This window comes from Canis lupus, chromosome 4 (genome assembly GCF_048164855.1).
Source record: "Canis lupus baileyi chromosome 4, mCanLup2.hap1, whole genome shotgun sequence".
In the NCBI taxonomy this organism is placed as follows: domain Eukaryota; kingdom Metazoa; phylum Chordata; class Mammalia; order Carnivora; family Canidae; genus Canis; species Canis lupus.
In genome coordinates this window covers 3,212,013-3,233,657 of record NC_132841.1, presented here as the reverse complement: position 1 = coordinate 3,233,657, position 21,645 = coordinate 3,212,013, and the positions used below count along the sequence as shown (strand labels likewise).

Here is a 21,645-nt window from a genome sequence, read left to right as displayed (position 1 = left end):
ATTAGCGTGATGGTAAAGAGCAGAGAGAGACTTGGCTATCAGGCCATCCTACTCTGCCTCTACAGCAACTGTGTGACCCGAGTTACTTAAACTCAGTTTCCCTACCTGAAAAAAAAGGATACTAAGTAGTAATTGTTGTCTAGAGGCTTTTACAAAAAATAAATGAGTTCATATATGTAATAAAATTCCTTAAATAGTGCCTGGTAATGGTAAGTGCTGTTGGATTTGGCAATGATATGGGTACTATCAATCTTGTTACTTAGCTTTTCTGGTGCTAAAGTGGTAGAAACAGAAGAAAGAAGCAGATCTATAATGTGCTTACCAACATGCTCTGAGATCACATGACACATATAGCAGTGGCAGCACAATAGGGTATTTTATTTAAAAAAATATTTATTTTAGGGATCCCTGGCTGGCGCAGCGGTTTGGCTCCTGCCTTCGGCCCAGGGCGCGATCCTGGAGACCCAGGATCGAATCCCACATCGGGCTCCCGGTGCATGGAGCCTGCTTCTCCTTCTGCCTGTGTCTCTGCCTCTCTCTCTCTCTCTCTCTCTCTGTGACTATCATAAATAAAAAAAAAAAATTATTTTAGAGGGAGAGAGAGACAAGTGGGAAGGGCAGAGGGAGAGGGAGATGATCTGAAGCAGACTCCATGTTGAGCACAGGGCTTGATCTCAGGACCTTGAGATCACAACCTGAACTGAAACCAAGAGTCAGATGCTTAACTGACTGAGCCAGCCAGGTGCCCCAGAACAGTAGGCTATTAATGAAGGCTTGATGAAACTATTAAAGGGACAAGTGGGTAGAATGAAATGAGAGGGCAGTGTCCCTGTCTTGTGCAGCTATGATGCAAGTCTTTGGTTTAGTGATGTTTTATCAAAGTAAAGAGGAAACAAAACCCAAGAACTCTTCAAGAGTCATACACATAGAAGCTGCAGAGAAGAATCTGAAATTCTTGTGCTGTTTGTCCTAATCCACAGCCTAATTCTCTACAGAGAAGCCAGAAGCTGGTACTCCTGTGGAATGCCACATGAAACAGCAAGTTACTGGTATAACTGATTGGATTAAGGGGTAAGTACTGGGCCTGAAGGAAGTCAGTATTTTATAGACTGGGCTTCAGGAAGGCAGCCTGTGAGAAATCTTGCTGTGAGCGACAATTCTGACTGGGATGGCCTCTGTGTGGAGTGACAGCCCATCACCTTTCCTCCTGCCCAGAATTTGAATGTAAACACTTCAGAGAGGAACACTCAGACCAGGGAGAAGGCAGGAGTCTCCTTTGAGTCAGGAGACTCCACACTGCAGCAGAATCCCTGAGCTAGAAGGACGAGGATATAGAACAACTGTGACGCAGGCAGAGCCACAGTGGAGGAAGTTGAAACCCTGGGGTGGAAGATTGAGACCCTGGGGTGGATCACCCCAGGGATATATTTAGAACAAGAGTTGATTTGTGGCTCTATCCCTGACACTGCTGAACTTCCAGAGGCTTCACTGAACTTGAAGCTGGATTCCTGTGATTTGTTAATTTATTGAGTCTCTGCACAGCTGATCTTTCCATCTGGGGTAACAGGCCTTGATCTTGACTCTGCGCCTTGTGATCTGTAGCTCCCTGAACCTGGACAGGCTCATTCACAAACACACTGGATCTTTCATTCTGTCTAAAACACAGATGATTGTTGCAATTTTTTGTTTGTTTGTTTCTTTTTTCTCTTCTGGGACTCTGCTTAAAAGTACATTATTGCAATGACTTCTGGTCCAACCAGCCAGAGACAGGCCAAACTTTGCAAGTGAAGGTCACAGTCTGTCCTTGCTGCAGACACCAACCATGAGCTCAGGGGTCCCTAGGCCTCCTGTGCTTCTAACCAACTAACTACAAATTCAGGGGTTCTACCTTCTCAAGACCCATAAGTCACTAGAATGACTCCTAGAACTCAGGAAAAAGTTATACTTACTATTATTACAGTTTTATTATGGCGGAAAGGGTATATATCAGCACCTGTCAAAAAGAGAAATGGTTAGGATGAGGTCTGAGAGGTTCTCAAATGTGAAACTTCCCTGTCCTTTCCTTGTAACGTCAGGATGCATCAACTTCCCAGCACATTGTTATTTAAGAATATACACAAAGAATCGTTAACCAGGGAAGCTCACCAGAGCTTAGTGTGCAGAATTATTTAGGTTTCATTCTCAAAGCATAATTGATTGAATCAGTGGCCATGTGACTGAACACCATCTCCATCCTCCCTCCCCTTTGTGGATACTGAGCTGATATCACATGGCTCACAATCCCCATTGCCCTAACATGGTGGGTCTTTCTGGTGGGACCCACCATCTTCTAAGTCTATCACTAGCATTAACTAGATAGTTGAACCCACCATCTGCCACCATGATAGCATAAAGTATTGGGGCACACCCTAAAAACAAAGACATCCCCATTACTGGGGTACTTCCAAAGATTCAGAGACTTCCTCCCAGGAACTGGGGACAAATGGCAGCCAAATGCTTTATAACAGTTCTCTCGTTCAATTTTTCTACTATGACATTAAAGAATAATATGAATTAAACACAAGAAGTTTACAAGGAAATATTTTGAAAACTTAGGGATCCATCTCCTTATGAAATTTGGCGAAAAACACAGAGTAGGTGATATGAAGAATTTCAATTAAACAGCAGAGAAATTGTTTGTCCTACTGAGCTGGGCCCTTGAAGAGTGTCTGAATATGGTGTAGGTGAGGGGAGGCTGAAGAAGAGGAGCTCTTCTATCCCCAGATCAGAGGAGCTGACCTCATAATGAGCTGGCTCTGTATACACAGCTGCTAAGACTGTGATAATTATGGGCTGTGTAGATAGCATAGGCCACCAAAGACATACTGCAATCCAAGAAACACTGAGTACATAGGGTGGTCTCATTCACTGGAGGTAGAGAGGGGACTCCTCTGAGTTCATGTCCCTGAATTGGGCCTGAATTGCCAATGCATTAGTCCCATGACCTTCAGAAAGCATTTCCTCTTCCCTAAGAAAATTTCCAAGAAAACCTCAGTATCCTCCTCCATTAAAAAGAGAATGCAGCCCTGCCATTATGATTTGCTATAAAATACCTCATGGGGTTATTTCATTTTGCAGAGCAAATGAAAGGTAGAAATGGCTCTGAAAAAATAGATGTAATTATTATTAATTTCTTGGGGATCTTTGACACACATGATTAATTCCTTTGGGTTTAAAGGTTAAAGGCTAACTTCCAAATTCTCAGTGTTAACTTATTAAAGCCTTAGCCCAAATACCTTTGCTCAGTTAGCCTCTGCAGGGTTCTGATGGCATCAGGCCCAGTGGGCACTAATGCAGGTAGGTAGAGAGGAAAGTGGTTCTGGACCTTGAAGGTAGGAAGCCAGGGGGCACTGAGCACCTAGCTGTAGACATTAAGAGAGGTGAGCCCAAGCACCTGCTTCACAGCCTTGCCTTAGCTTAGCCTTGGATACAGACAACCCTCACCCAAAATTACAGCTTAAAAATAAAGGGAGTAGCAACTCTTTCTGGTTACCATGCTTGTGTTTCATTCCTTACTTGCCTGTTTATTTAGTTTCATTGGCTTTTAGTCAGAGGCAAGTCTGTAAAATATTTGGAATAGAAAATAAAGTAGGACACTGAGAACTCAAAGGGACAGAATATAAATAGTGAATATAATTTCCCTGGTCAGTTATTTCTTGTTGTCTTTATTTCTTTATCAAAGGCACACTCTCAGAGGCCTAACTAAGCAAGCCCTCTTGTTGTCCTCAAACCTTGATGAAGTCACCAACCTTCCTTCATTTGCAGGGTCTTAACAAAGAAAGGAAAACTAGGCCAAAAATATAAATGACGCCCATTTGTAGGATCCTGAAGGAATGGACAAACTGGCAACAATGGGCAGGCAACTCTCATGGGCTCGTTTTTCCCTGATAACTATGCTTTACTTTAAGAGTCATCCGAGGATGACTAGTCTAGGATCCCCTAGACTAATTATTAAACAAATTATTAGAAAGGCCAAAAGATTTATGTTGCAAATTTAATACATTTGGATATCTCCCCTCTAAGAACTCATTCTTGGGACTGTTTTGTACAAACATCTGTAAGATGTTTTTCTTAAAAAAAAATGCTTTCCGTTCATATCAGTGGAATTTTTCAAGTATGATGGGAAGGTCCTAGAACGCAGGAGTTACAGAGAGACTTATTTTCCAGCTTGTTGGGGAATGTTGGCAACCCATCTTTTAACATAGTGCCATTCAGATTATGACAACAAGGAAGAAAAGTGGGATTAAAAAAAAGAAAGAAAAAAAATAAAAAAGAAACAAAGCACTTCATATGCCTAGAAATGACACTAAGGTGTTGTCTTTTCACCAACATTAATACCTTACAACTCTCTTGTTGTTGGAAAGAGAATTTCCAATGACTGTTTTGAAATGATCCAGAAGATGTTTTTCACCACCATAAAATATATTTTTACTACGCCAGTAGCACGGGATGAGACAAGACAACACAGCACAACACTACACAATGAAATACGTCTTTAGTTGTACATTTTTTAGCCTAAAATGCAGACTGCTAGAATTGATTAGTTAACATGAGAAGAGCAGAAAGACTTGTATTCTGGGTTAGGGACACCCAAAAAAGGAATTATAAATTCTTTGAAATGGAATTGAGATGATCATTATGCTGCTAACAGTTTTGTGGAGATGTTGAGGCTAGCAACAGAGGAAAAAAAACCACTAAGGAAACAAAAATAGTATCTTCTGTTTAAAATAAGTGGTGGTCATTTGTGTAAAGTGGTATTGTCTAGGGCCAAAGAATGTTGTAGGACTTCTCAGACCTGGAGGACCTTTCGGGGAGCAGAGAGAACATTGGTTGAGAGCTGCTCCTTCTCTGGCCTGATAGCACCAGCTCTGTTCCAGTGCAGGATTGGCGAGTGATGTTCAGTGGGTTGGGGGCATTGATGTGCCTGTGTTCTGCAGGGAGACAGATGGGATTGAATCTCCATGACCTCAGACAGGTTATTTAACTTGAGTCTCAGTTTTCTTATCTTTCTTAGCTTTAAAATGGAGGTAATAGGACATACTTCATAGGTTTATTATATGTATGAAACAATGCATGTATAAAACACTTAGAGTACTGACATTTATGGTGATGATGATACTAGTTATTGTTGTTGTAATCATCATCTTCTCTCTTCATCAGTGGTTGGACAGAGCCATTGCTTCTTTCTGAGTACTGAGGAACAGAGTGGCTGGTATTGATAGGGCAGATCATTCTACGTAATAAGGAGTGGGTGAATAGTACATCATTGAAATCCAGTCTTTTTTTGCCACAAGACATTTCTGAACAAATATTATGAAGCATTATCCTAAAGCTGTTTGTAATTTCCCATGGGAACACTATCATAATTTAGTTCTGTAAATGTGAATTGAGCACCAGTATGTCCCAGGCATTGTGCCAGGGGCTGGCAAGATAGAAGGAAGAATAAGAGGATGCTTTCCCACCCCCATCCCTATACCTCATCCCAAATTCACAGTCAAATGAGAAGAGCAGGTCATCTAGAAACTAGTTACCTGAATATAGGTAAGATTCTGGCCAGTGGAATCAAGAGCCCAGGACTAGCTTTGGAATCAGTCTCCCTGAGTTTGAATCCCAGCTCTACCTCCCATGACAGGTGCCTTCCTAACATTTCCACACCTGTTTTTCTCTGTAAAATTGGATTAATAAAACTTTCATTATGTGAGATATTGGGAGGATTAAATGAGGTGATCCCTGTGTTTGGTTTGCAACCCTCTCCAGAGTTGCCAGGGTCAACTAAAACTGCCCCCTATACATGAAGGACAGGAAGAGACCTAAGAAAAAGACAGGCCACTCCACATGGTATGTGGGAGTTTTGATAAGCAAAATGAACTTATGTAGGAGGCTTGTCTTGGGTGGCAGCAAGATGAATGGATCTCCACACCCATCTGCCAAATCTTAAATCTAAAGGGGTCTTAACTGGGTTCAGTAATGTATAGCATATGGATGTTCTCTTGCTCTTTCAAGGCTATGTCCTCGAAGCAGCCTTTGGAAATGGGAAAGGCAAGAGGTACCCATATTTCAAAGACGGGGACAAGGATGAGGAACCTGAGTGCCTGGGTCCACCTCATGCATCATTTGGCAATCATGTCTTTTCGCTAACTTTCCACAACCACTCTGTAATAGAGTGTGTAGAGCCTACCACACAGTAAACTCTCAATATGCTCAATATGTTAGATTTCCCATCTTTATTCAATTGGAGCACAGAGAAAATACTCATATATTAAGATAGAGGGAATAAGAAAGAAAATTCCTTTAGATTTTGTTGCTGTTGTTTTTTAAGTTAGTATGATAGGATTTGGATTTTTGGAGGAAAATGGAACAAAGGAGAAGGATGGAAAGAGGGGGAGACAGGTGGAAAGAGAGAGGAAGAGAAAGAAAGAGAAAAGAAGGGAATGAGAGGGATTAAGAGGGAGAGAGAACTTTCCAGAATGAACAGTGGCCTGTCTATTGAGGGAACAGCATGGATGTTGGAAGCTGGACTGGAGGGGCTGAGCAGCTGGGTGTTTTAGGTCAGAGTACAGAGACCTAACATGTATACACTAATGTTGCTTTACTATCCAGGGATTCAACTTCAATAAAGGAGAGCTTTGTGCTAGGCAAGAGAAAGATAGCATGGGAGCCTGGGTGGCTTAGTCCATTAAGTGTCTGCCTTCAGCTCAGGTCATGATCTCAGGGTCCAAGGATTGAGTTCCATGTCGGGCTCCCTGTTCTTGGGGAGTCTGCTTCACCTTCTCCCTCTGCCTCTGCCCTCTGATTGTGGTCTCTCTCTCTCAAAATAAAGAAATAAAGTCTTTAAAAAAAGAAAGCACAACTAAAAACCTATGATTGTTTAAAATGCCAAAATGCAGGCCCAAGTCTTATGACATGGGTCTAAATAGACATTGATTATATAAGAAGACATCAACTATTTGGATGTACTGAAGAGGCAAACAAATACCAAGAACAAATAGAACTAACACTAGTGCTAATATAGATAAGGGTTTAATGAGAGTTTGCCTCTATAGAATTTAGAAGGATTTTGCTGAATAAGATTTGCAAAGATTTGCATATTTGTGTAATAGTAACCTCTGACATTTTAATGTCAGAATTCATAACATTCCTTTGATTTGAGACCTACCTTCAAAGATGAGATCTCCAATCATTTGCTTCAAAGTAGCCACTACAGCATGGAACTGACAGGTCATATGAAAATTCCATTTTGAGTAAGTGCTTCATTATTTCCTAAGGTAGCTGCACCATTTTACATGCCCAGCAGCAATGCATAACGGTTCTATTGTCTTCACATCTCACCAGCATTAGTAATTGTCTATCTTTTTGATTATATCCATCTTCATGGGTATGAAGTGGTGCTTCATATTGGTTCTTAATGACTAATGATGTTGAATGTCTTTTCATGGGCTTATCGATCATTTCCATATATTACTTGGATAAATGTCTATCAAGTCTTTTGCCCATTTTAAAATTGGGTCATTTGTGTTTTTATGGTGGGGTAGTAAGATTTTTAAAAAATATATTGCGAAATAAGTCTCTTAAGTGACATGATTTGAAAATATTTTCTCCCATTTTGTGAGTAATTTTCACTTTCTTGATGGTGCTATCATTGGAAGCAAAACAATTCTTCAGTGTTGATGTCAGATATACATCCTTCCTTCCTTCCTCCTTCCCTCTCCCAGTCTCTCCTTCCATCCCTCCCTCTCTTATCCTCTTTTTCTCTTTTTTTTGTCACTTATGCTTTTGATGTCCTATCTAGAAAATTATTGCCTAAATAGACAGTCATGATTTATGCTTGTGTTTTTTTTTCTAAGTGGTTTATAGTTCTAGCTCTTACATTTAGGTTTACATATGTTAATTTTTGTATATGATATGAGCTAGGGGGTCCAACTTCATTCTTTGTATGTGAATATCCGGCTGTCCCAGCACCATTTGTTGAAAAGAATTGTCTTGGTACCCTTGTCAAAAGTCAATTGACCATATGTAAGCTTTTATTTTGGTCTCTATTCTATTCCGTAGGTCTATATATCTACCCTATGCCAGTACCACATGGTCTTGATTACTATTGTTGTAGTAAGCTTGAGACCAGTAAATGTGAGTGTTCACAGTTTATTCCTCTTTTTCAAGATTATTTTGGCTACTTGAGTCTCTTGCATTTCTACATGAATTTTAGGACTGGCTTGTCAATTTATGTGAAAAAGCAAGCTAAAACTTCGCTAGAGATTGTATTCAATCTATGGATCAACTAGGAGAGTACTGCTATCCTTACAATGTTGAATCTCTTGAGCCATGAAGTTTATTCCTAAGTATTATATTCTTTTGGATATTATTATAAAAGGAATTATTTTCTTAATTTAGTATTTTGGATCTTTCAATGCTATTTTATATAAATTCAACTGATTTTTGTAAGTTCACCTTATATTCTATGATCCTGTTAAACTTGCTTATTAGTTCTAGTAGTTTTAAAAATATATCCTTTAGACTTATAAATATTTAAGATTATGTCATCTGTAAATAGAGATACTTTTATTTTTTATATAAATTTATTTTTTATTGGTGTTCAATTTGCCAACATATAGAATAACACCCAGTGCTCATCCGATCAAGTGCCCCCCTCAGTGCCTGTCACCCAGTCACCCACACCCCCCACCCACCTCCCCTTCCACCCCCCCTAGTTTGTTTCCCAGGGTTAGGTGTCTCTCATGTTCTGTCTCCCTTTCTGATATTTCCCACTCATTTTTTCTCCTTTCTCCTTTATTCCCTTTCATGATTTTTTTATAATCCCCAAATGAATGAGACCATATAATGTTTGTCCTTCTCCGATTGACTTACTTCACTCAGCATAATACCCTCCAGTTCCATCCACGTGGAAGCAAATGGTGGGTATTTGTCGTTTCTAATGGCTGAGGAATATTCCATTGTATACATAGACCACATCTTCTTTATCCATTCATCTTTCGATGGACACCGAGGCTCCTTCCACAGTTTGGCTATTGTGGACATTGCTGCTAGAAACATCGGGGTGCAGGTGTCCCAGTGTTTCATTGCATCTGTATCTTTGGGGTAAGTCCCCCAACAGTGCAATTGCTGGGTCGTAGGGCATTCCCTCACATTCCCACCAACAGTGTAAGAGGGTTCCCTTTTCTCTGCATCCTCTCCAACATTTGTGGTTTCCTGCCTTGTTAATTTTCCCCATTCTCACTGGTGTGAGGTGGTATCTCATTGTGGTTTTGATTTGCATTTCCCTGATGGCCAGTGATGCGGAGCATTTTCTCATGTGCTTGTTGGCCATGTCTATGTCTTCTTTGGTGAAATTTCTCTTCATGTCTTTTGCCCATTTCATGATTGGATTGTTTCTTTCTTTGCTGTTGAGTTTAATTAGTTTTTTATAGATCTTGGCTACTAGCCCTTTATCTGATACGTCATTTGCAATATCTTCTCCCATTCTGTAGGTTGTCTTTTAGTTTTGTTGACTGTATCCTTTGCTGTGCAAAAGCTTCTTATCTTGATGAAGTCCCAGTAGTTCATTTTTGTTTTTGTTTCCCTTGCCTTCATAGATGTATCTTGCAAGAAGTTACTGTGGCCGAGTTCAAAAAGGGTGTTGCCTGTGTTCTCATCTATGGATTCTTGTCTCACATTTAGATATTTTATCCATTTTGAGTTTATCTTTGTGTATGGTGCAAGAGAGTGGTCTAGTTTCATTCTTCTACATGTGGATGTCCAATTTCCCCAGCACCATTTATTGAAGAGACTGTCCTTTTTCCAGTGGATAGTCTTTCCTGCTTTGTCAAATATTAGTTGACCATAAAATTGATGGCCCATTTCTAGGTTCACTATTCTGCTCCATTGATCTATGTGTCTGTTTTTGTGCCAGTACCATACTGTCTTGATGCTCACAGCTTTGTAGTACAACCTGAAATCTGGCATTGTGATGCCCCTGGCATTGTTTTCTTTTTCAATATTCCTCTGCTATTCGGGGTCTTTTCTGATTCCACACAAATCTTAAATTAAGATGGTTTGTTCCAACTCTCTGAAGGAAGTCCATGGTATTTTGATAGGGATTGCATTAAACATGTAAATTGCCCTGGGTAACATTGACATTTTCACAATATTAATTCTTCCAATCCATGAGCATGGAATATTTTTCCATCTCTTTGTGTCTTCCTCAATTTCTTTCAGAAGTCTTCTGCAGTTTTTAGGGTATAGATCCTTTACCTCTTTGGTGAGGTTTACTCCTAGGTATCTTATGCTTTTGGGTGCAGTTGTAAATGGGATTGACTCCTTAATTTCTCTTTCTTCAGTCTCATTGTTAGTGTATAGAAATGCCATTGACTTCTGGGCATTGATTTTGTATCCTGCCACACTGCCGAATTGCTGTATGAGATCTAGCAATATTGGGGTGGAGGCTTTTGGGTTTTCTATGTAGAGTATCTTGTCATCGGCAAAGAGGGAGAGTTTGACTTATTCTTTGCCAATTTGAATGCCTTTTATTTCCTTTTGTTGCTTGATTGCTGAGGCTAGGACTTCCAGTACTATGTTGAATAGCAGTGGTGAGAGTGGACATCCCTGTCATGTTCCTGATCTTAGGGGAAAGGCTCCCAGTGCTTCCCCATTGAGAATGATATTTGCTGTGGGCTTTTTGTAGATGGCTTTTAAGATGTTGAAGAATGTTCCCTCTATCCCTACACTCTGAAGAGTTTTGATCAGGAATGGATGCTGTATTTTGTCAAATGCTTTCTCTGCATCTATTGAGAGGATCATATGGTTCTTGTTTTTTCTCTTGCTGATATGATGAATCACATTGATTGTTTTCGAGTGTTGAACCAGCCTTGCATCCCGGGGATAAATCCTACTTAGTCATGGTGAATAATCTTAACGTATTGTTGTATCCTATTGGCTAGTATCTTGTTGAGAATTTTTGCATCCATGTTCATCAGGGATATTGATCTATAATTCTCCTTTTTGGTGGGGTCTTTGTCTGGTTTTGGAATTAAGGTGATGCTGGCCTCATAGAACGAGTTTGGAAGTACTCCATCTCTTTCTATCTTTCCGAACAGCTGTAGTAGAATAGGTATGATTTCTTCTTTAAACGTTTGATAGAATTCCCCTGGGAAGCCATCTGGCCCTGGACTCTTGTGTCTTGGGAGGTTTTTGATGACTGCTTCAATTTCCTCCCTGGTTATTGGCCTGTTCAGGTTTTCTATTTCTTCCTGTTCCAGTTGTGGTAGTTTGTGGTTTTCCAGAAATGCATCCATTTCTTCTAGATTGCCTAATTTATTGGCATATAGCTGCTCATAATAGGTTTTTAAAATTGTATTTCCTTGTTGTTGGTAGTGATCTCTCCATTCTCATTCATGATTTTCTTAAATTGAGTCTTCTCTCTCTTCTTTTTAATAAGGCTGGCTAATGGTTTTTCTATCTTATTAATTCTTTCAAAGAACCAACTCCTGGTTTTGTTGATCTGTTCCACAGTTCTTCTGTCTCGATTTCATTGAGTTCTGCTTGAATCTTTATTAAGTCTCTTCTTCTGTTGGGTGTAGGATCTATTTGCTTTTTTTTTTTTTTTTCTAGCTCCTTTAGGTGTAAGGTTAGCTTTTGTATTTGAGTTCTTTCCAGTTTTGGGAGGGCTGCTTGTATTGCGATGTATTTACCCCTCAGGACTGCTTTTGCTATATCCCAAAGATTTTGAATGGTTGTATCTTCATCTTCATTAGTTTCCATGAATCTTTTTAATTCTTCCTTAATTTCCTTGTTGACCCTTTCATCTTTTAGCATGGTGGTCCTCAACCTCCATGTGTTTGAAGTCCTTCCAAACTTCTTGTTGTGATTTAGTCCTAATATCAAGGCATAATGGTCTGAGAATATGCAGGGGATGATCCCAATCTTTTGGTATCGGTTCAGACCCGATTTGTGACCCAGTATGTGGTCTATTCTGGAGAAAGTTCCATGTGCACTTGAGAAGAATGTGTATTCAGTTGAGTTTGGATGTAAAGTTCTGTGGATATCTGTGAAATCCATCTGGTCCAGTGTATCATTTAAAGCTCTTGTTTCTTTGGAGATGTTGTGTTTAGAAGACCTAAGACCTATCGAGGGTAGAAAGCGCTAGATTGAAGTCACCAAGTATAAGTGTATTATTATCTAAGTATGTCTTAACTTTGGTTATTAATTGATTGATATATTTGGCAGCTCCCACATTCGGGGCATATATATTAATGATTGTTAAGTCCTCTTGTTGGATAGATCCTTTAAGTATGAGATAGTGTCCCTCTACATCTCTCACTACAGTCTTCGGGATAAACTTTAGTTTATTTGATATAAGGATGGCTACCCCTGCTTTCTTTTGAGGATCATTTGAATGGTAAATGGTTCTCCAACCTTTTATTTTTAGGCTGTAGGTGTCCTTCTGTCTAAAATGAGTCTCTTGTAGACAGCAAATAGATGGGTCCTGCTTTTTTATCCAGTCTGAAACCCTGCGCCTTTTGATGGGGTCATTAAGCTCATTCATTTTCAGAGTTACTATTGAAAGATAAGAGTTTAGTGTCATCATGATACCTATTCAGTCCCTGTTTTTCTGGATTGTTCCATTGGACTTCCTCTTAAAGAGGAATTTTAAGAGTCCCCCTTAATATTTCTTGCAGAGTTGGTTTGGAGGTCACATATTCTTTCAGTTCCTGCCTGTCTTGGAAGCCCTTTATCTCTCCTTCCATTCTGAATGAGAGCCTTGCTGGACAAAGTATTCTTGGTTGCATGTTCTTCTCATTTAGGACCCTGAATATCTCTGTTTAATAAATGAAAGTAAGTTTAGAGAGGTCCACTAGTTTGTTTCAAGTCGTATAGCTTAGAGATTGTGGCTGCATAAGTGGAAAAACTGATGGATGGGTCTGTTTTCCAGAGAAAACAATGATACACTTAAGTGGAATCTCCTATTTAAAATCTGAAGCTGTCTTATCAACAATGTACATGAATCTATTTTTTTTAAAGATTTATTTATTTATGATAGACAGAGAGAGAGAGAGACAGACAGACAGACACAGGCAGAGGGAGAAGCAGGCTCCATGCCGGGAGCCTGACGTGGGACTCGATCCCAGGACTCCAGGATCGCGCCCTGGGCCAAAGGCAGGCGCTAAACCACTGAGCCACCCAGGGATCCCCTACATGGATCTATTTTTAAAGATATATGTATCCTGTCATTGTTATGGGATAGTAATGTCCTGAAAAATAGGAATTTCTGCACAAATTGGGTTGTAAAAAGCATATTGTGAGGGAAATAAAAAAATCTGACATTACCTGTAAGTTCAGTAAAGTTTTTCAAATGTATCCTATTTAAGTTATCTGATCTTCATATAGATCTTATAATTTTGCTTAAGTGTTTCATTGTTTTGGTGCTAATATAAATGGATATTTATTTTTCATTTCAAATTCCAATTGTTCATTGCTGATATATAAAAAAGTGACTCTTCCATATCAGTGTTGTACCCTGCAACCTTGCTATAAATCACTTATTAGTTCCAATTTTTTTGTTGTTTTCTTGTTGATTCTTTGGGATCTTCTACACAGACATTTATTTGTATCATCTGAGAACAAAAACAGCTTTATTTCTTCCCAATCTGTATACCTTTTATTTCTTTTCTTATTGCATTAATTAGGACTTCCAGTGCAATGTTGAATAAAAGGGGTGAGAAAGGAAATCCTTGCCTTGTTCCTGATCTTAGTGGAAAAACAGAATAGTTTCTCTTCATTAAATATGATGTTAGCTATAGGTTGTTCTGTAGTTATGCTTTATCAAGTTGAGGAAGGTCGCCTCTATTCCTTGCTTAATTTTTTTTCTTTTTTTTTAAGATTTTATTTATTTATTCATATAAGACACACAGAGAGATGCAGAGAGATAGAGGGAGAAGCAGACCCCTTGCAGGGAGCCCAATGCAGGACTCAATCCCCAGACTGGGATCACACCCTGAGCAGAAGCAGACACTCAACCGCTGAGCCACCCAGGTGTCCCTATTCCTAGTTTTCTATGATTGTTTTTATCATATTGGTGTTAGATTTTGTCAAATTATTTTTCTGCTTGTATTAATATGATAGTATAAATTTTCTTCTTTAGCTTGTTGATGAAATGGATTGATACCATTGGATTATAGTGTATAATTCTTTGTATACATTGTCAGATTTGATTTGCTAATATTTTGTTGAATTTTGCATCTGTGTTCATAAGAGATATTGGTCTGTCATCTTCCTTTCTTATAATGTCTTTATCTACTTTTGGTATTAGGTAACGCTAGCCTCATAGAATGAATAAAGTGTTCCTTTTGTTTTTATTTTCTGGAAGAGACTGTGGAGTGTTATTGTTTCTTCCTAAAATATTTGGCAGAATTCACCATCTGGCCCTGATGCTTTCTGTTTTAGAAGATGATTATTTATTGGTTAAATTTCTTTAGTAGCTATAGGTCAGTTCATATTGTCTATTTTTTCTTGTGTGAGTTTTGGTATATTACATCTTTCAAGGAATTGATCAATTACATCTAAGTTATCAAACTTGTGGGCATAGGTTATTCATAATATTCCCTTATTATCCTTTTAATGTCCATGGGATCAATAGTGAGAACCCCTCTTATATTTTATAATAGAAGAAAAGACATTTTAGGATATGAAAATCATAGACTTTAGAATAGTAGGATATTCCATTTCAAATAATAATAAAGTATTAGTTCTCCAATCAAAAAATATTTCTTGAGCACTTATAATATACCAGACATGGTTATAGCATTGCAGTGAATAAACTGATGTTCCTGTATTCACTGTGGGCCACCTGCTTTCCACTGGGAAAGAAGAACAGTAAGGGATGCCTATATATTGAATTTTTTAAAAGACCATCATATTTGAGATCTTTACCACATGTCACATACTTGTTAAACACTGCTGCACATTTCATTTCAAACTTAGGATAACCTTGTGAAGTATGCAGTACTTATGACAAAATTAAGCATAGAAAAAGCAAATTATGTCCTAGGTCTCACAGTCACAGATTAGAAAAGTCAAAATTTTAACCAAATCTAATTTCACAGCCCTGACTCTGAAGTTCTGATGTTCATATCAGTTATTCAGATGTTAACATTAGATATTTTAAATAACAAAATTATATTTTTCTGAGAAAGATCTCTTCAGTTTTTTCTTATAAATTAGAAACTAAGATCTTTCAATTAGAAAATACTTTGAACTTTTCAAGAAGCTTTAATTTTGTGGAATAATAAGTAAGTTGGTTAGATCTCTTATTTAGAATGATTGGAGCTGTGGGAGCATTCTCTCCAAATCTTTTGAAATTGATAAAAACATGTACTGTAATCTGACAACAATCCTTGTTACATCATTCCAAGTTCCCTGTTATTTTCTGTGACATTTACCAAATCACCTAGAGAACTGAAGCTGTTATTAACAGCTTCTTTTATCAGCCATCTCCAGTGGCTCACCCACCTGCGACTTGGGGGGGAATCCATGGGACCTTTCCAAAGATGAATCTTTTGGAAGATGATAGTGTTGATGTCTAGTCTCTAGTTAAGATCAACACTTGCTGGGTGATTTTTATATTAATAAAAGCAGCTAGCTTAATGCTAAATCTTTGTTCTTTAAAAGAGTAAAGAGGATTTTTGTAGAACTAGAGTAGTAACCACAGTTGGGGTGTTATCAACTTGGATTCCTTAATGTGAAAATTCAATGATAACCCCACTTTTAAAATTAAATCTATTTGGGGTGCCTGGGTGGTGCAGTCAATTGTCTGCCCTTGGCTCAGGTCATGATCCCAAGGTCCTGGGATTGAGCCTGGAGGGGGCTCCCTGCTCAGTGGGGAGTCTGCTTCTCCCTCTCCCTCTGCCCCTTCCCCCTGCTTGTGCTTTCTCTCTCTCTGTCAAATAAATTAATAAAATCTTTTAAAAAATTAAATTTATTCTTCATATCCCATTACCCAAATTTATACTTTATCATTATATATTTATAATTTTCTGTGCTTCCACACTGACTTAAATATCTTCACAAACATCCAATAGACAGTTTTTAAAAATATTATGTGTTTTATTTTAAAATTTTCCTGAATGTTTGCAAAGTAATAATTAATATTGGTCAGAAGACCACTCCTTTATGGCATTTGCTTTTGTCCTTTATATTATAAGTAAAAGTTTTTTATTGACAAATCATCAGCATCATCAAAGATATCAGTGTAACGCAGGTAACAACTTTATGAAAACCCTCACTTATCCCACCAAATAGACTGCAGTCTGATTAATTTATATTTATGTCAATGCAAATTTTAGACCTACTATTAGGCTGGTGGGACCAGAAGTATTGGTTACTAGGGATTTCCAATTTACAAAATGTTAGATAATATGCCTGTTACACTGTTGGCATGTGTTTGTGAAAACTGGGAAAGTATTATTACTGGGTTTCCAAATTCCTACTACATTCTCTCTACATTGTTTCTGTCTTTCATTTTCCTGTAAGTGAAACAGAATGCCAGGTCAGATGTGTTTCTGAGAGTCTAACTTTTTCCTAAGTTGTGCCTGATACCTGATGGTGAACTGGGTTTTTTTGTTGACATCTGGAGAGTCACTTCCTTACTTCATTATAGAACAGCAGCATGATTAGAGGCAGAGTCTGAGGCTAGACATCCAGGCACAATCCTGGCTGTGCCATCTGCTAGTTATATAATTGCAAACAAGTCACTTAACCTTTCTGCTCCTTGTTTTCTTCACCCAAAATGAGGATGATAGTATTGTCACATCAAGAACCTAGGAAGTAATCAATAAATACTAGAGTTTGTCATGAATATTAGTACTTATTCTGAACACATCAGTAGGACTTAGTCTATGTCCTTGCTTCAGCTGATAGAAAATTTTGGTTTTTTGGGGATCACAGAGTAGGGTGGGATCATGATTGTGACTTACTCTATTAATATTTCTAAAGCCAGTTCATTAAAAAGCTTCAGTATTTACTTTATAAGAGGTCATGAAGATCCAATTTTTTTAGAAAATTAGTTTCCCCCTATTCTCAATTCAGGAAAGCAAAATGTTTTCAGAGTTCTGAAATGTTAAGAACAAAAATACAGTATTGGATTTCTTGAAAACCAAGGCCATACCTCTGAAACACATAGTAAATTTTTCTCCATTTGCTCAGGAAAAAATGTGCCAAACTCAATTGTTTCTAGGCAGGTAATTTAAGCTAAGGGAATGTGATTGCTCCAAAGGAATTGTGATCAAAACAAATAATCTGTAGTTGTACAGTAAGTTCCAGTGGATCTACTTTGAATGTTGTTTTTTAGGAACTGAGTGAAATGAGTTTAGGAGATTAGGAAACAGGGATCTGACTTGCCTGGCCTACTCTTGAGCCCTCTAAGTGACTGCATAAGCACAAATTATTCATTCCAAGCTAATGTTTAACCATAGATGCATCCAAAGTAAACTTCTCAAAAAAAAAAAAAAAAAGTAAACTTCTCTCTAGTTCCCTTTGCTTTGATTTATCTAGTTGGCGTTTCCAAAAGCATCAGTTTAAAATCACCCTTCCATAGTAGTTTATATAGCTTCTGGCATCAAATATAATATCTGCTCTTCTTGCTCCAAGAGTCATTTCTGGATAAAGTACTGCAAAAATGATATATAGGCCACAGAAGTTTCAGGAAAGCACATTGATGATTTCCACATATGAAAATTACATACTTCATTATGAGACTTTATTTTCTGCTTTGGCAGGAGAAATCCTAAAATAGTATAGGGATACAAATTAAAATACTACAGGTTTGTCTACTCCATATCACCCAAAAAAGGATAACATCAGTTTTTCATTCCTTACAGTATTTGGGGGAAAACAAAATAGCATCTTAAATAAAGTTTAAGGTCATACAAAGTGAGACTCAGGCAGAGGTAACTCAGGCCAGAAGTATTTGCTGCATATTTACTATGTGTAGACTGGAAGCTGTGGCAGATGAGAACAGGTAAATAAAGCATTTAAACTTCATAGTAACCCTGAGGAATAGAAAGATTCTGTGACAGCTTTAGAGGAGAGGTAAAACTGGAGTAGATTAATAATAAGCATTAAATAAATAGGAGAAACATTAAGGCTATACAATTCAGATAAATTATATCTAGTTGATGGGATGAATTCCAGGCTATGCATCCAGGAGAAGATGGGACTTTATTTTGCTTTCTAAGGATGTAAACATTTTGACTAGGAAAGCAGTGGGGGCACCTCGGTGGCTCAGTGGTTGAGCATTTAACCTTTGGCTGAGGTTGTGATCCTGGAGTCCTGGGATAGAGTCCCTCATCAGGCTCCCTGCAGGGAGCCTGCTTCTCCCTCTGCCTATGTCTCTGCCTCTCTCTCTGTGGCTCTCATGAATAGATATATAAAATATTTAAAAAGAAAGCAAGCAGGGATGGAATGAGAACAAGAACTAGAATGAATCCTAGGTAAGTGGTATAAACAATGAAAGACAGATTTTAGAGGTAGAAGAACCCTAGCTGCATTCAGAGGATGTTGAGGGAAAGACTTAGCTGGAGCCCTGACTTGAGAAAGGTGATAAACCAGGAGAGGGGCTTCTTGTGGCTGAATGAATGAGGTCTTAAATGAATTGAACCTTTAGAAGATTTGGCAGGGGTGGTTTTTATTTTTATTTTTTTTTAAGATTTTATTTATTTGTTCATGAGAGACACAGAGAGAGAGAGAAAGAGAGAGAGGCACAGACACAGGCAGAGGGAGAAGCAGGCTCCACGCAGCGAGCCTGACATGGGACTTGATCCCGGGTCTCCAGGATCACACCCTAGGCCAAAGGCGGTGCAAAACTGCTGAACCACCTGGACTGCCCGGCAGGGGTGGTTTTTAAATATTCTCAGGAATGAAGTGAGTTTAGGAAGTTAGAGGATGTGATTTTGAAATGCCTGTTCTAATCCTGTACTCTGTAAGTGGAAGAGCATTTTAGCCTTATTAACTTCTGTGCATGATAGATTAGAAAGAGCAGCAGAGGGGAAGGCCAGTTAGGAGTCTGTGGCTGAAAATGGTCTGGACAAGTTTGGTATTGTGGTGATTGCTAATTGTGTGCCCCAACATCCATTGTCTCCTTGCTGCCTAGGACCTAGGAACAGAAACCTGGCCTTCCCCCGCCAGCTAAGTTATATTGTCAGCCTCCTTGGAGTTTGATATGGTACCTACCTGAGTTATGTCCAGTGAAATGTAAGCAGAAGTATATGTGGATGCCCAGGGAAGGACAGGCTCAGTCTTTGTATTACTTTCCTCGTATTGCTTAGGACCATCCTGGACCACAAAGTACTCTGGCAGATGGCAGACACATGTGGGTATGGTGGAGCAGGAAAAAAGGTAGGTATACAGTCCCTGTTCATGGGGCTGCCCAACAAGCCCTAATGCCTAATTCAGGATTTTTTTTTTTTTTTTTTTAATGGCAGGAAGGAAATAAACTATTGTCTTGTTTAGGCTACTCTTAGTTGGGATTTTTCTGTTTTATGAAACCAAACTTGACCCCAACTAAAATGGGTGGTAACAGAAGGAAAAGAAGTGATAGATGCCAAAATTAATGATTAGTATTAGTTGGAGGAGTGGCAGGTTGCTAGGAACCACAACCTGGCTAACTGATGGCCTCCACCAGCTGCCAAAAAGTTGCCTAGCCTATGCCTGGGTACTCCATCTGAGGCAACTTTTGTATCTGTTTTTATTGATAAGATAATGTCTCTTCTTGATTTAAGTGCTTGGAAACTTTTCCCTTCTAAAAATTGTATTTATTTAATGTTCCTTTTATTCTAGAGGAAGAGAATTAACATTAATTGGGCACTTACTATGTGACAAATGGTGCGATGTATTTTACATATTTTATCCTTTTAAAATCCTCATAAAAGCCTATTGAGGGAGTCATTAAGCCCATTTTCCAAAGAGAAACTGACAATGCAGACCATGTTTACAAAGCTACTGACAGAGGTGAGATCCAGAGCATAGCCTATAGGAACTCACAGCCCATGACTTTCCATCGCAAGAAAAATCCAAAAAATATGAAAATCCAAAAATATGAAATATGGTATGCTTGTGTACACATGCATGTGCAATATTGTTATAAAATAAAACCACTTTTTACATAAAAATTCTGCTACTAATGTCTCTGTTTTGAAAAGTATTACAAATAATAAGTAGTTGTGTCAGTTTCATCTGCTATAATCAGTGTAATTTAAATGACGATATTTTAAAAAAACAAAAATGACGATATTTTATAGTAGATACATTTCTAAAGATAATTAAATCTTCTTCAAATTAATAAAGTTAAAAGAAACACTGTATTTAAGGCAGGATGTCCTTGAAGCAATAACCCAGGCCCTACATTTCATAATTGCTCATTGGAGCATATGACTTTTGGTTGTCTGGCTTGTCCATGAGTTACTAGGTGAATGGATCTCTTTACTACCGATCCATAGGCCAGACTTCTGGCCCTGCTCCTACCTATCTTAGCCCAACTTCCCTAAACACAGATCAGGCTTGGAGTGAACTCCCGACCCAGGCTGGGCCACTTAAATTCTTTCTCAGAAATTTGGATTAGGACTGACAGCCAGTCAGTCAGTTTCTTTAGAGAATAGGCTGACTGTATTTCATCCTAGGGACTGAAACAAAGAAGAACATGCTCCATTGGTCAAAAGAAAATGGGACAGGAACGCAGACAGAAGCAAGGAGGCAGAGAAATGTGGATGCAGACCCAGAAGAATTTCTCCTCTGTGGTTCCATGAACTATCTCTCTTCTCATAATAAAACATTTACTGCTTAAGGTAGCTCGGATTGGTTTCATTTAATTTGCCATCAAGTGTCTTTATAAAGAGCACATTTTCTATCAGTATTCTTTTCAGTACAGCAGTCTAAGCACCTGGCAGGGGGTCACAAAGAGCCCCAGCTGGAACATGAAGTCTGGAGAAGCAAGGTGGCATTTTTTCTAGGTCATGTAGTACACCTAGGATGTACCTGTTGTCCTCCTGTGCTGTGTCAGCACCCCCCCCCCCCCAGCCCCGCAAAGCTTTGGGAACAGGCACATAGCCATTGGAAGGGTTTCTTTGTATTTCACGTCTACTTCAGCATTACAGACTGGTAAAAGTGGGCTGGTTTGGATGTGATGATCTGAAATTTTTGTTGTGACAATAAAGTTAGAAGTGGGAGAGCACACTTGCCATGAGTAGGGTAACCGGCAGCTGCTGAATGGGGGAAGGCCCCCAAGGGGAATGCAGTACATCTTCTGACACTCACTGATTTAATAGCAATCAAATACCATAATAGGCATTTCGTGTTTCTCCTGTTACTACTATGCATGTATAGCTGTGTTCTCACATGCCTTGAAAATGCATGGATGGAGAAGACTTTCCTTTTGTAAATTTGGGAATGAGGTAGCATATGAACAGGGAAGCAGACCATTTTTGTTTTAAGAGGGACTTCAACTTTGTTCTCAGCTTTCTATAAACCAATCCATGAATCTCTCTCTCTCTCTTTTTTTTTTTTTTTTAACTTTGAGACATGATTTAAAATGTTTTATGATTCATGTTGTGCTTTAAATGTTAGCAG

The 21,645-nt window shown here is 38.7% G+C and overlaps 1 long non-coding RNA gene across 2 annotated transcripts in view; it reads left to right on the top strand.

Moving 5' to 3' along the window:
• Window positions 1-20,854, top strand: part of LOC140631735 (uncharacterized) — a 42,262-nt gene extending 21,408 nt beyond the window's left edge. For both annotated transcript variants that reach the window (XR_012029263.1, XR_012029262.1), the window contains 3 exons: window positions 981-1,071; window positions 19,350-19,419; window positions 20,700-20,854. This is a non-coding gene — a long non-coding RNA (uncharacterized lncRNA). The remainder of the gene's footprint in view (window positions 1-980; window positions 1,072-19,349; window positions 19,420-20,699) is intronic.
• Window positions 20,855-21,645: the final 791 nt, after the last annotated feature.